Here is an 18208-nt window from a genome sequence, read left to right as displayed (position 1 = left end):
TTTTTGACTGCTACAGAAATAGCTTAATAATAAAGATCACATACTCAAATGTGTTAAAAAGTACTTCTTTAAAAAAAAAAGTACTTCTTTTGCCTCTAGTTGAAAACTTCAGCTATTTTAAAGAAGTCATGCATTAAAACCTTTATTAAAAGCTTTTCACTTTTACCATGGGGGATAATGATGTCACTGAATTTTCTTATCCAGATAGGTGCTGTGAATCAATCAGTGATTGATTCACTGAACATTTGTGTGCTCTACAGAGGGAAACAAAGTCTACTAAGACCCAGATCCTGAATTGAGAGGTTTATAATCAAACATGTATACAACTGAGACAATATGCACGAAAGAAATAAGTGCTATTTTATTTATCTAAAGAGTCATGGGAATGCAGATGATGAATGAAGGTATTAATTAAACTTTTGGGGCCGCAAAAATTTTTGCAGGATTCAGTATTCAGGATATTGCCTGGCACAGAGTAGACATTCAATAAACATTTGCTTAATACATGATCTCTAAATATATTAATTTCTCTGACCTTTGTGGTTTAAAACAACCATTGTTTTATTTCTCATGGGTTCTGTGGGTGGGAGTTTAGAAGGGGCTCTGCTGGAGAGTTGTCACCCAGGGTCTCTATTGGGGGTACAGACACACAGTGACCAGAACTAGAGAAGTGAGAGGCCCCAGCAGCTGAGGGGTCCTAGACATCCCTCTCTCCCTCTCATCTCACAACCTCTACCCGGTTCCTTCTTTTGGGTGCTAGTTTAGTCTCCCTCACAGCAGAGTGGCCTCTGTGCAACTGGGCTTTGTATAAGCTTTTAAGAAGAAGTATTTTCATTAATAAGGCAGAAGCTTCATGGTCTTTAGCAACTTGGCCACACTCTGTCAGTCGAAACAGTCACAAAGCCAGTCAATTTTTAAGAGGGCACACAGACCTCATCTCTTGTTGGAAATAGTGTCCAAGTTACATCTAAGATGAGCAAGCAGGAGGGAGGTGTTGTGGCTACTTATGAAAAATAAAAATCACTGTAGTGCATTCAGTTTCTAAGCTTTGTAAGTAGTGGTCTTATAGAACATTCTTTTTTGCCTTTTTTTGTTGTTTTAAGGAATATGTCATGAAATACAAAAAAAAACCTTAGAAGTGGATTTGGAATCAGAAGTCAGTATAGATTACTTTTGAAACTCTCAATTTCTACTCAGTTTCTCCTAAATGCATATTCTTTAATATGTAAAGCCTTCATTTAGGTTGTGTCTATAAGATTGTATGCTAAGCATCAGCAAATTAAAGAACCTGTTTAATTCAGTCACTACCAGAACAAAAAATTAATCTATGAAATTAACTGGTTGGCATCATATAACAACAACAATAAAACAAACAAACTGAAACAAAGAAAAACAAATACACACACACAAAAGCAATCCCCAGAAGCAAATCAAGATAAAACTTAACCACATGTATAATTTACTTTTCACTTGTCAACAAGTTGCTTTGATATGGCATAGAAGACAAAGTCTTATTTGAAAAAGAATACATCTCAGATTTGATTTTAGCAAAGTGTTGCATAAGGGTTAAAACTAAATGGGTTTTGTTTTAGCTCACACGTAAAGAATCTCTCGAGTCCAAAAGCTTTGGGAGACACATGGTATATTTCAGGCCAGCAGGATATCACCTGATGTCTCTGAACAGCATCCTTCCCCTCGTCCACTTCATATGTACCTATACAAACTGTAGCAGCAATGAAAGCCAGTCATATAAATTACAATACCTCTAATGACTAGAAGCATGGTGGTAATTTCTTGTGATCATGTGACCACAAATGCCATTTAGTGGAAAATGTGAAATAACAGATGTTTCAGTAATGTTGTCTGATTTCTGGAACTTATACCTCACAAAGGGAGATGTCAACCACTGTATGTGTATTATTAGTTTTTAAACTGGAAAGGTAGCAGATCATGTTTTCAAAGTGGACTCCAAAATGCTTTGGGGATTATGAAAATTTTAACTTCTAAAAAACATACTTTCAACATTTTCCTTTAAAAAATTAAGTAGCACATGTAAAAAAAGGTTTCTAAATATGATTTGATTAGGTTTTAGGACAGGGAAGCAGTCTGAAAAACTATTTTGCTCTAAGTTTATTATAATAGGTATGGGAAAAGAAGCTTATTAAAGGAAATATTCTGAAAATGGCATCTGAATATAGACACAGCTGATATAGAAAACAAATTTTTATGTAAGTCATTATTAAAATATTTAAACATGAACTACTGTTTTAGGTATAATATTGCTACAGGAATCTGAATATTGTTGCTGAAAACTGGGTGCTGATTTTATTTTCAAGAGGTTTTTGGTTGTTATAAATATCTCATAGCATCAACAAGAAATAATAGCTCAGCATCTATCTCTTCAGCTGCAAATACCTTTTCAGTTCATTCATCTCCTTCATGTGTTCTGAGCTGCTAGATTCAGACCTGGGGAAAAATATTTTTCTCTTTTTCTGCAGTATTTCTTGCTTTGTTTTAGTTACCTCAATAACTCTTTCCCTTTGTTCTACTTTGGAAGGCACAGCCATTAAAGAAGTTCACAACTTATATTTTCTGTCTGAGACCCAGAAAAGTTTCTCAGCATTTTCTCAAAGGCACATGGGTAACCTTATCACTTAGGAAATTCAGGCCTAAACTCCATAATGTTTTAGCTAAAAATAAGTATCTGATTCCTTTCCCATAGCTTCCATAACCTTCTGGGTAGCAATGCTGGGTATAGAGAATCATGGAATGTAAAAATCATAACTAAAATATTTGTTCTGGCTCATTCTATTGGTACTCTCATTTTCCCCCCCTTTAAGAGTCATTATATACTTTCATTTTCGATATGAAAAAATCAGTATTTTTGACATTAAAACTCAGATTTTAACAAAAAAGGGGTGACCCCAAGGTACTAAGGGAAACCTTGGGGTGACCCCAAGGTTTCTAAGGGAAACCTATCCTGCCCTCCAGCCCCTCGCCAGAACAGGTTCTAGACCTGTGTGCCCTGAGGTGCTCCCAGTCGCATATATGGATATGTACATACTGCGGGCCCTCGTGGACAGGCTGGATGTGGGAGGCAGCTGGCTCAAGAGCAAGTATCAAAATAGTTTTAGAAATGACTGTCCAGGCCCAGCACAGGCATTAGAAAAATACTCTTTGTAAAGGAAGGTGGGAAGAATGGTGTGTAGAACAGGAGATGGCATACCTGCTAGCCTCAGCTCTTTTCTCCTTGTGGTGCTAGGCCCCCAGGGTAGTCTGAAGAGGCCAGTCTGAATCTGCCCCAGAGGCTCTGGGCTGAGTACTGAGCCCACATCCTGAGGCTGGATGTGTGTAGAACAGGAGATGGCATACCTGCTAGCCTCAGCTCTTTTCTCCTTGTGGCGCTAGGTCCTCTGAAGAGGCCAGTCTGAATCTGCCCCAGAAGCTCTGGGCTGAGTACTGAGCCCACACTCTGAGGCTGGGGTGGGCAGATCTGACTGGAGCCCACAGATTAGCAGGTATTTGTTCAAGGGAAGGGCCACACAAGAGCCAGGGATGCTGGATCCTAGCTCTCAGTGAGGCAGGTGGCTGGTAGCGCTGGCCTTCCTCATTTGACCAAGATAGTGCAGGCTTGAGCCTCTTCTTACATTAGGTTCCCCAGATTCTTCTCGGAATCCTCAGAGGAGCCCATGAAGTCTTTCATGTCTTCATCCTGCCATCTCCTGTTGTGTCCAGGTGTGGTGCAGACACTGGTGGCCAAGTCCATGGACATGTGCAACAGGATGGCCTCTGGTGGCTCTAGAGTTGTCTGCTGCCTTGCTGTGGATAGGACCAGGGCTCCCATGACAGCTTCATGGGGCCAGCATGATTCCCGGGGTCCCATTGGCCTGGCTCAGCTTGGGTGACTCTGGGAACCTGTAGCTGGCACGGGCGGGATCATGGAGCCTGCTAATGTCCAGATAGGTGAGCAGCTCTGTCATGTTCTGGGCACTTAAGGAGAAGTGTTCAGATTCCGACTGGGAAAATCGGGTAAAAGACTGGACTCCGACGTGTGAACATGCAGAAGGAAATGACGCTGATGTTCTCCTTCCAGATGCAGGAATAGTGGTTCTGCAAGCACGGACTAGGTACAGAGAAGACACAGATGGCATTCAGGTTGGTGAGGCAGGCCTGGAAGGTCTTCGTATAGGCCTTATCGGCCACACTGGCAAAAGCAGCCAGTGCCATTTTGGGCAGGCAACAGTCCTTGTGGTCGGTCTTGACCTTGAACTCGGCGCTCACTTGGGCTCACCTTGAACACCTTAAACTGCTCCCCAGAGGCAGTGTGCAAGGCGTGATCGCCTTGTACGTCAGGGACCTGCACCAGGTCCGGTGACGCCACTCAGAAGGCAGGCAGCACGAGGTCACACACATCCCGCACCGTGGGTGCGCAGTGTGTAGGTTACACCTCCTTGCTGGCTCCTCCCACCGTGCCCGCCTTGTGCCCGCCGTTTGCACCGCCATCGCGTAGGCAAACGTGGAGCCAGAGTTCGCACCACACAGAGTGGGCTGCATATCCAAGGAAGGTGTCGGGAAGAAGAGGCAGCGCATGATGCCGGAGAGGAACTGTTCAGCCAGCAGGGCTCACTCACTGCGGGGCTGCGTGAGCATCACCATCTCGCCCTTGGGGCGGGCCTGCTCCACCCGTGGACCTCCTGCCACTTGAGGTGAGCATTAGCTGCCGCTTCCTGCCAGAAACGTGGCTCTTCCTGGTGAATGGCTGCACAGGAAAGACTGGCACGGTGACCTCTTGAGCACCTTCACCCAGGAGCACAGCCCCTCGGTGGCCAAGGGGTTGTTGCAGCTGAAGGATGCACTTGGCCAGCAAAGGGCTCTTAGCACTGGTGGTTGAAGAGGCCATAGCCATGACTGGTGCAAAAGGATACAAGGCTCCCAAGGCATCACTTGAAATGGAGCATGACGGATATGACAGCAGCTGATGGCAGACACTGAACCAGCACATAGGGCTGGAAACCAGAGAATGAGAGCTCAGCCACTGGTGGCCCTAATATGTGAAGCCCTTGTGGTCCTGGAGGAGGACCACACTAGCCGCGCTGACCACCTGCTCTAGTGGTTGCTTAGCTTCAGCATCAACACGTAGCCTGCAGTGCCTATCACCACCATCTGGGCTGTGTTCTTGCAGAATGCCACAGACTCTGGGTGCAAACTGCAGAAGGGTGACCAGTCATCTCCTACCTGTGACTGGCCAGGCTATGGACATGCTTGCAGTCCGCCTGGAAGAGGATAGCTATGCTAAACTTGTATTGTGGCCACGGTGCCATGGCTGGAGATGTCCTAGAACTGCACTGTGTGGCCCTCACTGCAGCTCCGCAGCAGACCTCATCACCATGGCTCCTGGGCCAAGTTCTGGCCCCTGGTGACAGACCAGCTCAAGGTGCTGGAAGCTGGCTGGGGGCGCTGCAACTCGCCAGAGCTTACAACATGGGCCCACGGCTTGGCAGGGATGTTGGCGGAAAGGGGCCAAGCAGGTAAGCCAATGGATATCTGTCTTAATGCTGAATACATACAGGAGAATAATTTTTCTACGTGTCATTTTTATTTTTAAGATTTTATTTTTTATATGACAGACAGAGATCACAAGTAGGCAGAGAGGCAGGCAGAGAGAGAGAGATGGGGAAGCAGGCTCCCTGCTGAGAAGAGAGCCCGATGCAGGGCTCGATCCCAGCACCCTGGGATCATGACCTGAGCCAAAGGCAGAGGCTTTAACCCACTGAGCCACCCAGGTGCCCCTCTATATTTTAACTATACCATTTCTCCAGAGGTTATTTAGCTGCCACAAACACACACGCTAGGCATCCAGTGAGCATTTGGGCCTAAGTCTTTATTTGACACAGAAGCTAGACACAAAGAGAGTTGGAAGAATAAGAGTATTCAAGATGGATTCTACCTGAGCTATCCGTACTACGAGACATGCTCTAGTTCATACCAACAATAGTTGTTATATCTACCAATTTCTAAGTCATTTTCATATTAAAACAGTAGCTGAGATATACCTATACCTAAAAATAGGTATGCCTATACCTAAAAATGCCTTTAATCACTTCTGTGTTAATTTGAGAGGAGAGTTTTGCAAACCAGGGAAATTTAATTTCAGGATCCCATTCAGTTAAGCCTAGAAAGAAAGGAAGGCAAATTGGAGTTTGGGGTTTTGCTTTGACATCTTGTAATACAATTAGGGCTTTTAGGACCAAAGAAAAGTGATAACCACAGAAGAAAATGATGACAATTCTAACATTCAGTAGATTAAGAGGTTTTATGTACATTACCAAACTCACTACAGTAGCTGTGGAAATAAAGGAAGGAGGAATTTGCTGTTTGTGTTTTATACCGATGTCAGTAGTATTAAATGATTAAAGAATATATAAACTTTCTTTTCATCATCAGTGGTTTCCTTCAAGGAAGTTTTTCAGGTAAGCATCCTAGCATGTTCTGTTTTCCACTTGTTTATCATTAAGTTGTCATGTTTGATTCTTTGTTTCAGCTGGGTGATGTTAAGGGATTGATGGTCCAGTACATAAACACACTGATGAAAGGAGCTAGAGAAGACACCAGGAGGCTCATGACGAAACCTTTCTTACTGACATTTCCTTATGAACACAACATGCCTACAAGCTGTTACTGAATCAAGAGTATATCACCAAATGGAAGTTTGTAATTGACCCCCCCCCCCCTCCGACATACACACACATCACAGGTGCAAAAATCCTGCATGGAGTTGACATCTGTCTACTGCTTTGGTTCCTACACTTTGTCACTAACTTCACCAATGTGCAAATATAAGTACATCTGCTTTCTAAGAAAGCTCCTATTGAATTACAAATACTACACTATAATTTCCAAGTTAGCGCAATAATCCATAAACATTAGCATTGCTCCCAAGCTATGCTGAGTATACAAAATAAATCATGAGTCACAAAATATTTGCTACAAAGCCAAGCCCATCTTTCACATGAACAATTTTCAGAAATCCAGACTTATGAGCAACACTTGCTTAAAATTTTTAGAACTTTTCCTGCCCGTTGAGACCATCCTTCAGCATCAGGTTCACTCCTACAATGAACAGAACACAGAGCTTGAAGATGAAGAAGCCTAAATTAAGATAAATGATCAGATCTTCAGTTAATAGTTTGGAAGAGCATACTGAAGGAAATGTCATGTTACTTCCTTTCCTGAGTTCCAGTTTTTGCTTTCTCATATATCCAAACGCATACATACACAGACACAGACACCCACTTCTTGACTTCTCTTGACTTCTCTAAAAAGGGGTTGACATTCTGGATTCACCGATTTTCAGGGGCATAACCAAAACTTTCTCAGTCAGGAATTTTAAAAGTATATCTTCTAGGAGCTCTAGTCATTCTTATCAGATTTCCTTCTACATAGACGTAGGTTCCCTTTGATGGTCAGGTTCAACGTGAACATATTTGCTATCAGGTAGATGTCAACATGTTTTAGTTTTATTTTTTAACAGCAAAACAGCCCAGATTTTCTTTGTAATTTATTCCTGGTATCAGTATCATTTCATTTTCTCCATGCTGCCCTTTTGAAGCACATTTAAATCTTCCTTAAAATATAGTGAGCACTCTTCTAGAGAATGCCTCACTTTATTTTAGGTCCTTTGATTTGCAATGCATAGCTGTAGCAATACATTTCAACATATTATTTGTTTTCATCACTGAAGCTCTTTGTTGCAAAGAGTTCTCAGAAGTTTGCTTTTTGGGATAACTTCCTAGATTATCCTGTTTCTACTCAGAACTCTTTGCCTTCTGACTGCTGTAATTTACATAAAATTTAAATTGTCTTCATTGTATTATATTAGGGGATAGCCAGAGAAGATTCTAGGTTTTCAAACTTCTGTGTACTTACTGCATTAAGGGAAAAAAGGGCCATTTCAAGGGAGACGCTTTAGACCAAATTGGGGCAGGGCAGTGGAAGAATCCTATGTGGTGTTAGCAATGGTAGTGGTATCCCTTAGGCACAGGGATAGGTACTCTGGCCAAGGGACATTTCATGCCTAAAAGCAAGGCCCTGATAATTTTGCAGAGAATGTCATATTGATGCTGCCCTAAATGCTTCTTATTCTTTTTCAACTGAATTCATTTCAAGTCCAGTAGAATGGGAGATGGTGCTTTTTCTTGGGGAGCCCATCCATCATTGCCCTGAGCGTGCCAGAACGGGTGCCAAGAAAGGGTAGAGTTTAGATTCTACTTCTGGAAGGATGACATAACTTGGTAACTTCCTTCCAAGTGATCCTTTAGGTAACATGTCTTATAAATCTCTCATCAGCTAGGGTAGTTAAAAAAACAAAAACAAAAACAAGAAAACAACTGTGGGAATAAATGTATTGTCCTCAGTGACAAGTGTTTTGACCACTAAACCACTTCTAAATTCTCAAGATGATACATTTATCTCTCTCTCTCTCTCTTTCTCTGTGTGTGTGTGTTTACTGGTACTTAATGCCGTGCTGCCTGCTAATTTAGTTTCATCTACAGTCTTGGAATGATTTCTTTTCTTCCAAGATCCAAGTCATTCCTGTGAATAATTAAAGAAGCAGGGCTCTACCCTTTTGGTAACATCTTTCCCCCTTGAAATAATCCCACTGGTTGGCACTGTTGTGGTCATGCCTGACCCGTCACCCAGTTTTAGGGCTTGTTTGCCAGCTGTCTGCCTAGTGCAGCTCTGTCCTTCCAGCATGCACTTTTCTCGCTGACATGTTTCCTGACAGCGTAAGTGTACTATTAAATGTGCATGCAGTTCCTCACCATGCTTCTCCTTTGTGCCAATTATGTATCTTGATTTAGTTTTTTGTGTCTATTTTTTTTCCTGACTTACACAGACTCTTTTTCTCCAGCAAAACTGAATCTGTACAGCAGCAGCTAGTGTCCTGCCCAGAATGTTCTCTCCCCTGTTCTTCAAGGTGTGAGTTTAGTGCCAGACTTTTCCTTTTCCATCCTGTGTAGACATTCTGTGACACCTATTGTCTCCATTATTTCCAGAAGATGCCCAATAAATATTTACAGGATTGAAATATGTCTTTCTTTCATGAACATATAAGCTCCCTGGGGACAGGGACTGTGCCTCAGTGCCCCTTGCATTAGTGCGTGTGGCATTAGGCATTTTTAAGACTTGTTTTTTGGTTCACAGATTTTTTTTGATAAGTTTGAGAAACTATTTTGCTCGAGTTTTTTTGTTTTTGTTTTTTAAGAAAGGTCAGATTTTTGATTTGTCTAAATCTTGTAAGTCTTCTATTTTAGATAGTAATTCCTCAGGGGGACTCAGTTATTTCCCTACTATGTCACTGTCCAATGTCTGGTTCCTTTGAGCTTTCCTGTGTGTGTATCTTCTAGGGGCAAAACAATCCCTTGTCCACTCTTCTACTCTGTAGAAATAACTGAAAGGGCAATAATGTGGCATTTGTTAGATTTTAAAAATGGAAGGAAGGGGAGGCTTTTAATTGTATGGGAAATTTAATTAGATTTAGACTAATTAAATTCATTTTTTATATTAACATGTTCACAAATATTATTGCATCTCGTTAGATTTCATTCTTCCAGCCTTACTGAACAATATTCAGTAGTAGTTTCAGATTACAATAAGTTCATTATGAAGATAAGGTGGAATTAGTGTAGGAAGCTCAGCTGGTTGAAGGGGTCTGTACTTTAATTACTGCAGAGGGTGTGCATATTAATTACAACACAAGTGATATTTACTGTACCTCAGGAACATATGACAGGGTAGAGATACTGACAGCACCAGCTAATAAACTCAGTATGATAATGAGGAGAAAAGACCATAAAAATAGAAGGAAATAAAATTATTCATAAAGTATATTGATCCCAAAGTAAAGACATTAAGCTCTGATGAAGGGCAACAAAAGGGAAGCTCCTCACTTTATCAAACAAATAACCAAAGTAGAGAAATGTTAGCAGGGAGACAGATTGTGATTATACTGGTCACATGATCGCACTCCAGAGAGTACACGGGAGCCATAACACGGGAGATTTTTAATAAATCAGCAGAAAGCCATACTGTCACCTGCAGGAACCGAGGTCGCCGTGGCTAAGGACAGCTCCACAGAGAAGTCGAATGTGCCATGGTGTAAACTGGAAGGAATCACAGGCACACAAAATTTGGTACAAGAGCCATGGTCCCCTCTGAAAAAACCGAGGATGCGCCTAAGAATCCTGTGAGAATTACTATCAATAGCAACCTGGGGGCCCTCATCCACTTTTCTCTGTCCTTAAAATCAGAGTTGGTGATTTCTGAGATGGTAAAAGGGAACAGTTGGGGGTTGGTTGGAAAATTTTTCCCAGTAAATGCTCAATTATGCCATGATCCTGTCTGAGTCTACACAGCCCAAAGGAAAGTTTGAATTTTGGCCTAGAGTGATTAAATCTGAGATTTGCTTTCTTTCCACATGGGCCTTCCAAAGAAATGGTCATTTCTTAAAACAATTATTAAATCAACTACCAACATTTACAAACAAGCTCATTTAGGGAAAAAAAAACTAGCTAAAGTACTAACTCTTAATTTACATCAAATAATTACTGTAGTCAGGTTTCTGCCAAGTATTTGTAATTTTTGAGTTTATTAGTCAAAATCTGCCATAAATTGTGCTTGTAGTTATTATTGATAGAAAGTATATCAGTTACCTATTTATTTTAACACATGGAATAATGATGTTGACCAAACTCTTAAGATTACTCTAAGTTAATTTTGTGAGGAAAACATTCTGCTGTAGATATATACATATATATACATATATATGTATATATATATATATATATATGAATAGTGATTTTAATATATATTGGAAATATGTGATATATATTTGTACATATGAACTTGAATCTGTATGTAATAGAATATGCAGTTCTGGTTAAAACACCTCAAAAAAATAATAGCAAACTTAGAGAAAGTAGAAAGAAGGGCATATGTAGGGCAGTGTCTAATCTGAGCCTGCATTTTGGTGACACAAACAGAAAACAGAAGCAGAAATTATTCATTTTGGCCGAAATCTATAAATTCATCAATTGGAAGGATTGCACTTCGAATTATAGAATGAAATTATGGGAAATCTCACATAGTAACTTGGGCAAGACAAATAAGATGAATAATCAACTCACTCAATTCTGAATTACTTTGAAATACTCATCCTGGAGCAGAAGTGAAGCTAGTCCTGGACACCATCATGAAATGGGGGTGCCATGTCTGTTTTCCTGTACCTCTGTCTCCCCTTTTCAGTGCCTTACTCTAACCCAGTATTCCGGTGTTTTCATGCTAGGCTTTCTTTCCTTTGGTGGAGGGGCTGAGAGGTGATTTCACTCATATTAAGGTGAAGTATTTCCAGGAATATTTTATTTTAAGAGGACAATGTTTCATGTAAGCTTATGTTATAGCTTGACTATTAAATGAAGTATTTCTGTGTAAGTAGAGATCTACCTGAAATGACTCAAATGTATCAAGTAGTTATAAACATGTCCCACATGAAAGCCCAGGCATACTCAGAATGTGGGAAAAAGAGGTGGTAATTCAAGTTTTATGATTGGTATTGTTGCAGACGATATTATTTTCCCTAATATATGTACAGTATTTACAATGTTAAGACACAAGGCTATAGCATTGTACGGTACCAGGGACACGGTAGGTAGATGTTTGTTAGATATTTCCTGAACGAACAAATAAACAAATGATTCATGTACGAACAAATGAATAAATGATTGAAGGAGTTCACCTTGGGGGGTGTTTCATCAGTCCTTGAAAATTACTGGTGGTATTTCTGTTGTACCTGGTGAACTGAGTGCCCTTTGTAACCCTGGCATTTGGTTCTGTGTGCTACAGCAGTCCCTAAGCACCGCCTGAAGTCTGAGTGCGGCCGGAGTTGGGTTACCACTGTCGAGCGGCTGGGCCCTTGGCTCTGTGTTTGCATGTAAAGAATATAGGTGATAATGGGTTGAAATCTGGAGCATGAAGTCATCTGTACTTTACCCCTTGGGAGAGATTCAAACAGTTTGATGGTAAATATGAATACCTTTAGGGGACTTTCATTTATCAATATGCTGATACATGTTTCCCCCCCCCCAAATATCCTAATACTTGGAAACAGAAGAATGGTTTAGGTGCGTACCAATTATGCGTAGAGATGGGAAATTCCAAGCCTATTGACCCCTACCAGCTTGGATTTAGACTGAGCTATTTATCAGTATTAAAGAATCAGAGCATGAAAGAGGAACATTAGAGGGAAATACTTAAAATTGAGCAAAGTATAGTTCTGATTTTCTACTGGTGTTTTATGGGTTTCTGATAAGGGTTTACTTTTCTTTTTCAGAGCTTTAAATTTTTCCTGTTACTATTCTTTGTTTGTTTGTTTGTTTGTTTGTTTCTGGCCCCTCTCACAAGGTTCCTGCTGTCCTTAGGGCATCTCCTGTGCCGTTAGCTCCTTCTCTTCCCTCAGACGTGCTGCTTCAATGATCGAGAGCTCATTGTGCATCATTTTTCATCCTCCTCCCATTGAATTTGGTTCTGATATTTGTTTCTGCAAATACTACTTTCTCTTTTCTACGTCTCTACTTTAATGGCTAATTGTTTTGGAATTTGACATTCTGAAACAGCTCTTTTCTTTTCCAGCAAAGGAAGAGTTGGGTTTGTTGAGAAACAATTTGGGGACATCTATCAATGTTGACTTAAGCAAGAAGGGTAGTTCTTAGCTTCCTTTATTTATTTCTTCTTTGAGTAAGGCGGAGGCAAAGACGATCAGATCTAGTTATTAAATAGACATGAATTCTAGATACGATGTAGAAAGCAGAGGATTTAGGAATTACAGTATCTGTGTAAAATGGGAATTAAGATATCAGATATTTAAGGTATCAGATAATTAAGGTATCAGATAAAATAGGAATTAGAGTATCAGTGAGATAAATAGGTTAAATCACCTAACGATTGGGGTAACTAGTCTACAACATCAATTAAGGAATTTGTTATTTTTACATTTGGAATATGTATATGGGCAATCTTGTTGCCCTTTGTTGGTTGAAAATAAAAACTTAAGGTTAAACAAAATAGATAACATTTAAAAATATATTATACTTGACCTAATATGCTTTGTAATTTCTGCAGTCACAGCCAGCCACAAAATTCTTGTTTCAACTACACAAAATATCTTAATTGTTGTTACAGAATGTCCCCAAAGCATTTGAACTTAGTGCAAAGTTTAATTTCTTTAAGCACCTCAAGCTCCAAGTAATTTCATAAATTAAAGCTTTAAAAGGTTAAGTTTCTGCTGTAAACAAATTTATGTTTGTGTACATTGATAATTAGAAAGAAGTATTTTGTGAAAATCTGAGGAAGTAAGATTGAATAGATAATTAAAAATTGCAACATTCTAATCAATAAAAAAGATGGATATGATTGTTCTTGCCATTCTATTTCTTGGACCTTGTAAATCTTCATAAATCCCTTTCCTCCCCCCAATCCTTTTTTTAAGATCATGTTGTATATTCATTACCACAAAGTGAAAGTCATGGTTAAGGTTTTCTGTAAGTCTTAGACTGTGTAGCTCCAAAGAGTGTGTTAAAATAGCGATTCATTGAGAAACCTCAAAAGTGCATCTTAGAATAGTATTAACAGGAATAAGAGAACAGAAAAAACAACCTGTGATGGAAAATCACAAATCTCTTAGAAATTGTCAAATTGATCAGCATCAGTAAGAACTATTGAGAAGACCAGAGGTCTGGGCTTGTTCTTTGATTTAACAACAAATATCAAAACAAAAATGTTTGATTTCTTTTGGGAAAGATCATTTTTTCCCGTTACCTTTTCTGAAACAATCTTCACCCTCTGTTCCCTCATTCCTGTTACAATTAGTCATTACCTACTGTTGCTTATGATTTGTTGGCAGTCTCTAACTGCAATCTGTTGCTTTGTGACAGATCAATTCTTTTAGCCTACAGACTCATTCTTGAATTCAGCCAAAATTAAAATATATATATATATATATACATTGCTCTGGCTAATGTGGCAGATCATTCTTTTAGAGGGCGCTCTTAAAGGGAGACCATTCACTAACCCTGCATGTATATAAAGGGAGTGAATGACATTAAGTGACTCCCCTATGGGGCTCAGGTTCAGAGTCCATATGTATCGACTGTGGAATTCGAAGTATGTTCATTTACTATAGTCATTTTGAAAGGAAACAATTTCAGAGCAATATTTTAGTTAGAGGAGTTGCTTCTGAGCCTACTGAAGAGAATTTGTAGAAATCCTGTTGTTTATACCCACACACATATAGATGTATACACACACCACTGAGTTTAAATAATCCCAGTAAGATTCATATTGCTCAAGTTTTTCAGCAAAAGAAATTATAGTTTTCTTGCAATCAATTTAACAGTCAGAGCTTTGGTGTAGCAAAATATATGCTTCGTAGCCCTTCAAAATTTACGCAGTTTGTACATATAGATACATGCTGTATATATTTTGAAGTGATACGTATGTTGAAATTTTTCCTCACTTAAAACCATGCTGCATAATTGATTGGAAGAGTTACTCTCATCACAGTCTATTTTTTGCAGCAAAGCAGAGGCTATTTGAGATGCTTGTGGGTTTTTTTTTTTTTTTTCTTAAATGCTTTACTTTATTGCAAGGAGAGGAAAAACTAGTCATTATATAGCAAGATATTATTCATCGTTGGTTTTTTTGTACAATGCTGAATTAAGTAACATGGCTACATAACAAGATAAATATATTAAAAAACATTTCTCCATTAACTTTTGGTGTCACTGTTGTCTGACTCAGTGAGACCCTCTTTGGTGAAACACACACACACACACACACACACACACACACACTCACATGTTCACTGACATTTAAAAAATATGTAATCCCTTGAGTTTTCTACTTTACAGACCCAAGGAACAGCTTGCTTCTCAACATTTCTATATAATAAGGTCGCCTCAATCACAAGACCACAGCTGCCAAATTAAGAAAATTGGTGGGCTATTGAGGAAAATACTGTTGAACCAAAAGGCAGATGTTTCACTGTACGTTCTACATTGGTGAAACACCCTCAGTCTGTCAGCATGCATTTTCTAAAAGCATAAACTAGCCACTGTCTTGGTTCTTGTTTTCATGTTCAGTTTGTCAAAGGCCCCCCCTAGTTTGGCTCCTGGAAAACTACCAACTTTTCTTACTCTAAAAAGAAGACAAGGTGCTCATTCATGAGAAATTACTCTAATCACGTGAGAAGTACCTCAAAAAATCTGTAAGCTCAGATTAGAAGGAGGCTCTAGGTGTTATGGTCATTATGCAATGTTCCAGATGAATCCATGACAGCTGACGCAGAATTTAAACGGTGGATCAATACACAGGCTACTACATAGCATAGGCAAGATTAGGTTGTAACACGCTTGCATTTTTAGTCTAATCATCTTTTCACCAATTCCCTTTATGAAGAAAGGGAGGAGTCCTTAAACATACAGATATGGAAATTAAGAACTGAAGATGTTAGTTCAAGTAACCAAGGGATATCAAAAGCTGCAGCTTTTCTATACTTTGTTTTGCATCATTTGGTTGCATTTAACTGCATTTGTAATCATTGAGGATAATCTTTGTCAAAAATTATGAGAATTTTCGTTACAATTAATTTTTCTACAGTTGTATAATTTCTACAGACTTGAGACTAGAAAAAATTTCGTGAATGCACTAATTCATTTTAACATGTCAGATTAAAGTTTACTTTTAACATGACATCATTGTACTTAGATTCTGAAGACTATCAAATTATTTGGATTATACTAGATTTGAATAAATAGCAGAAAACACACAGAAATGAATTCAAACATATTCCTTTGTTCTGGTAAATTACTACATATGCCTCTAGCTGCCTAGTATCTGAGGTTCTGTAAAAGGAGATTTTTTTTTTTTGCCCTCCCAGTGTGTTTTATCCACCATTTAAAAACACATTTGAAATATATTGCAATTGCGTGAGAAGTGACATAAATACATTTGGTGATTAATATTTATTTGATCAACTGTGAGTGCAACAATATGACTTCTAATTTGAAACCACACAAGCTTCCTTTTCAGCAATCCTGCCTTTCAAAGCCTTTCATTTGCTATATCACAGGCTGATCTTGGAAAGAGAATCTGCTCGATGTACTTTTCCCTACTCCTTTTCCAACTTGAAACAGGAGAGTGGGCATTGAGCCGCATTTCCAGGTGTGCCATATTGGACCCTGTCAAGTGTGCAAAGGGCTGGGGAAACTCTTTGACTATTGGCCTGTGGGTGATTCCTGAGAGGCTGGCCTGCTAAAACACATTCCAGGGTCTATGTATTTGAAGGTCTGTACATACATTATCTGCTACGTATAAACATGCTCACACACGTTTTGTAAAATGGCAGAGTGGACGTCTGGAGAACATCTCCCAACGTTCAGCAGAGAGCCTGTTCTACTTCGTATTATTATTCCTATTGTTTTATCTCCGAACCCTGTGCGCGTGGTGCCTTTTGTGACACTTCAGCTGTGATGAGATGGGCGGGTGAGCCGTTTCCTCCAGAACTGGAGCCAGCTGGTTTGGAAGACTGGCAAACCCTCAACTCTCCCTCCATCCACCACGCTAGAGATTGACTTTATTATCTGCCGGAGCTCCATGCCATGCCCAGTTTCCAGGGGCCCAGGATGCAGGCACGGAGCAGAGGCCGATTCGCCGTTGTGTGTATTTTCATTTAGGCGTAACCTCAGGATTTGCCTTTCCACAACAACTACAGAAAAAAGTGAGGGTCATCCACTTCTAATGCTGGAAACCCTGTGATAATCTGTTCCATGCATTCAAATGAAAATATGACTTCTTGGCAGAGACTAGCATTATAATGTAAAATCCCATATGCTGTTATACAGTATGTTGCAATCTGTTTTACGGCTGCCTCTATTCTAACGAGTGAATACTGCCAATAAAGCAATTGAAGATAACACTAATTGCTTATTTCTGTGATCCATAATTTTTATGGCTGCCTTATAGCTCTTTAGTCAAATAGATGCTTTTTGGCCTTTAAGATCTAGAACTCGTGTACTGTAGCAATTGAAACTGGAAATGTACATGCTGGCCGGAGAGGCTTTTCTGTAGTTGGTGAAGAGAAGGCAGCATTAGAATAATGGAAGGATGTGGAAGAAAATGGAAGTCTTAAGTTGGCTCTAACAGGTAACCACTAGATTTTATCAATATTTAGGTATCTTAAAGGAAATACGTAAGTGCGGGGCTGTGGATGATACTGAATGAGGTCATCAGGCGTTGTTAGGCCTCGTGTCTTCTGGGGCCTGGTGGACACAAAGGGGACCATGGAAGGCGTCATGGTTATGTGAACACGGCTGGCTGGAGACAAGGCTCCTGGGTTTCCTACGTATTGGCAATATGACTGTGTGATCTCGAGACAGCGATTCAACTTTTCTGAGTTTAGGCTCCTCTCAGAAATGCCGTGATGACTAAGAGGATGGGAATACACTGCTGCTTGGGAATACACTACTAGCCTCATGTAAGGGATTGTGCTGGATCCCTCTTTGAGGCCATCGTGACATGTTTTTTTGTGAACACACATAGAGAAGTCCTTAACTATGCAGCATTTGTCCAAGAATGTACCCAGCTCTTTGTTTTTTAGAGTGGAGTCTGTGGACCAGGAGCCCTGGCCTCACCTGGGAGTTTGTTTAAAAATGCACAATCACTGGCCCACCCCAGGCCTGCTGCTAAGACTCTTCCTTGTATCAGAATCCCGATGTGATGAGTACGCACAGTAAAGACTGCGAAACCCTGACAGAGTCAGCTTACCTCGAGGATGAGCAGGATGTGAATCATCAAGGCAAAGTGATTCACAAGAGGCCATGCAGTGTGTTCAGAGCTAAGCCAGGACGAGAGAGCCCAGGGCTTCTGACTCTCTTTAATTCATGCTGCCTCCACTTTAAAATAAGCAATGGTTAATTTCATTGTGTGACAGATTTCAGGTTAACTGCATAGGCTCAAAAGTGGACAACATATTTGCAGCTTAAAATAATGTACTATATGGTGACTAACATAACATAATAAAATAAAAGATAATAATAAAAAACAAAATAAGGTAAGTCAGAAAAGCCATTGGTTTCTGCTTTACTTGGTCAGATAG

The 18208-nt window shown here is 39.9% G+C and overlaps 1 pseudogene; it reads right to left on the bottom strand.

Moving 5' to 3' along the window:
* Positions 1 to 3607: 3607 nt before the first annotated feature.
* LOC131808385 (lethal(2) giant larvae protein homolog 1-like) lies at positions 3608 to 17932 on the bottom strand (annotated as a pseudogene).
* Between the last annotated feature and the right edge of the window lie 276 nt (positions 17933 to 18208).

This window comes from Mustela lutreola, chromosome 9 (genome assembly GCF_030435805.1).
Source record: "Mustela lutreola isolate mMusLut2 chromosome 9, mMusLut2.pri, whole genome shotgun sequence".
Lineage (NCBI taxonomy): Eukaryota > Metazoa > Chordata > Mammalia > Carnivora > Mustelidae > Mustela > Mustela lutreola.
The sequence above is the reverse complement of the archived record's forward strand: the minus strand, read 5'-3'. Positions and strand labels throughout refer to the sequence as shown.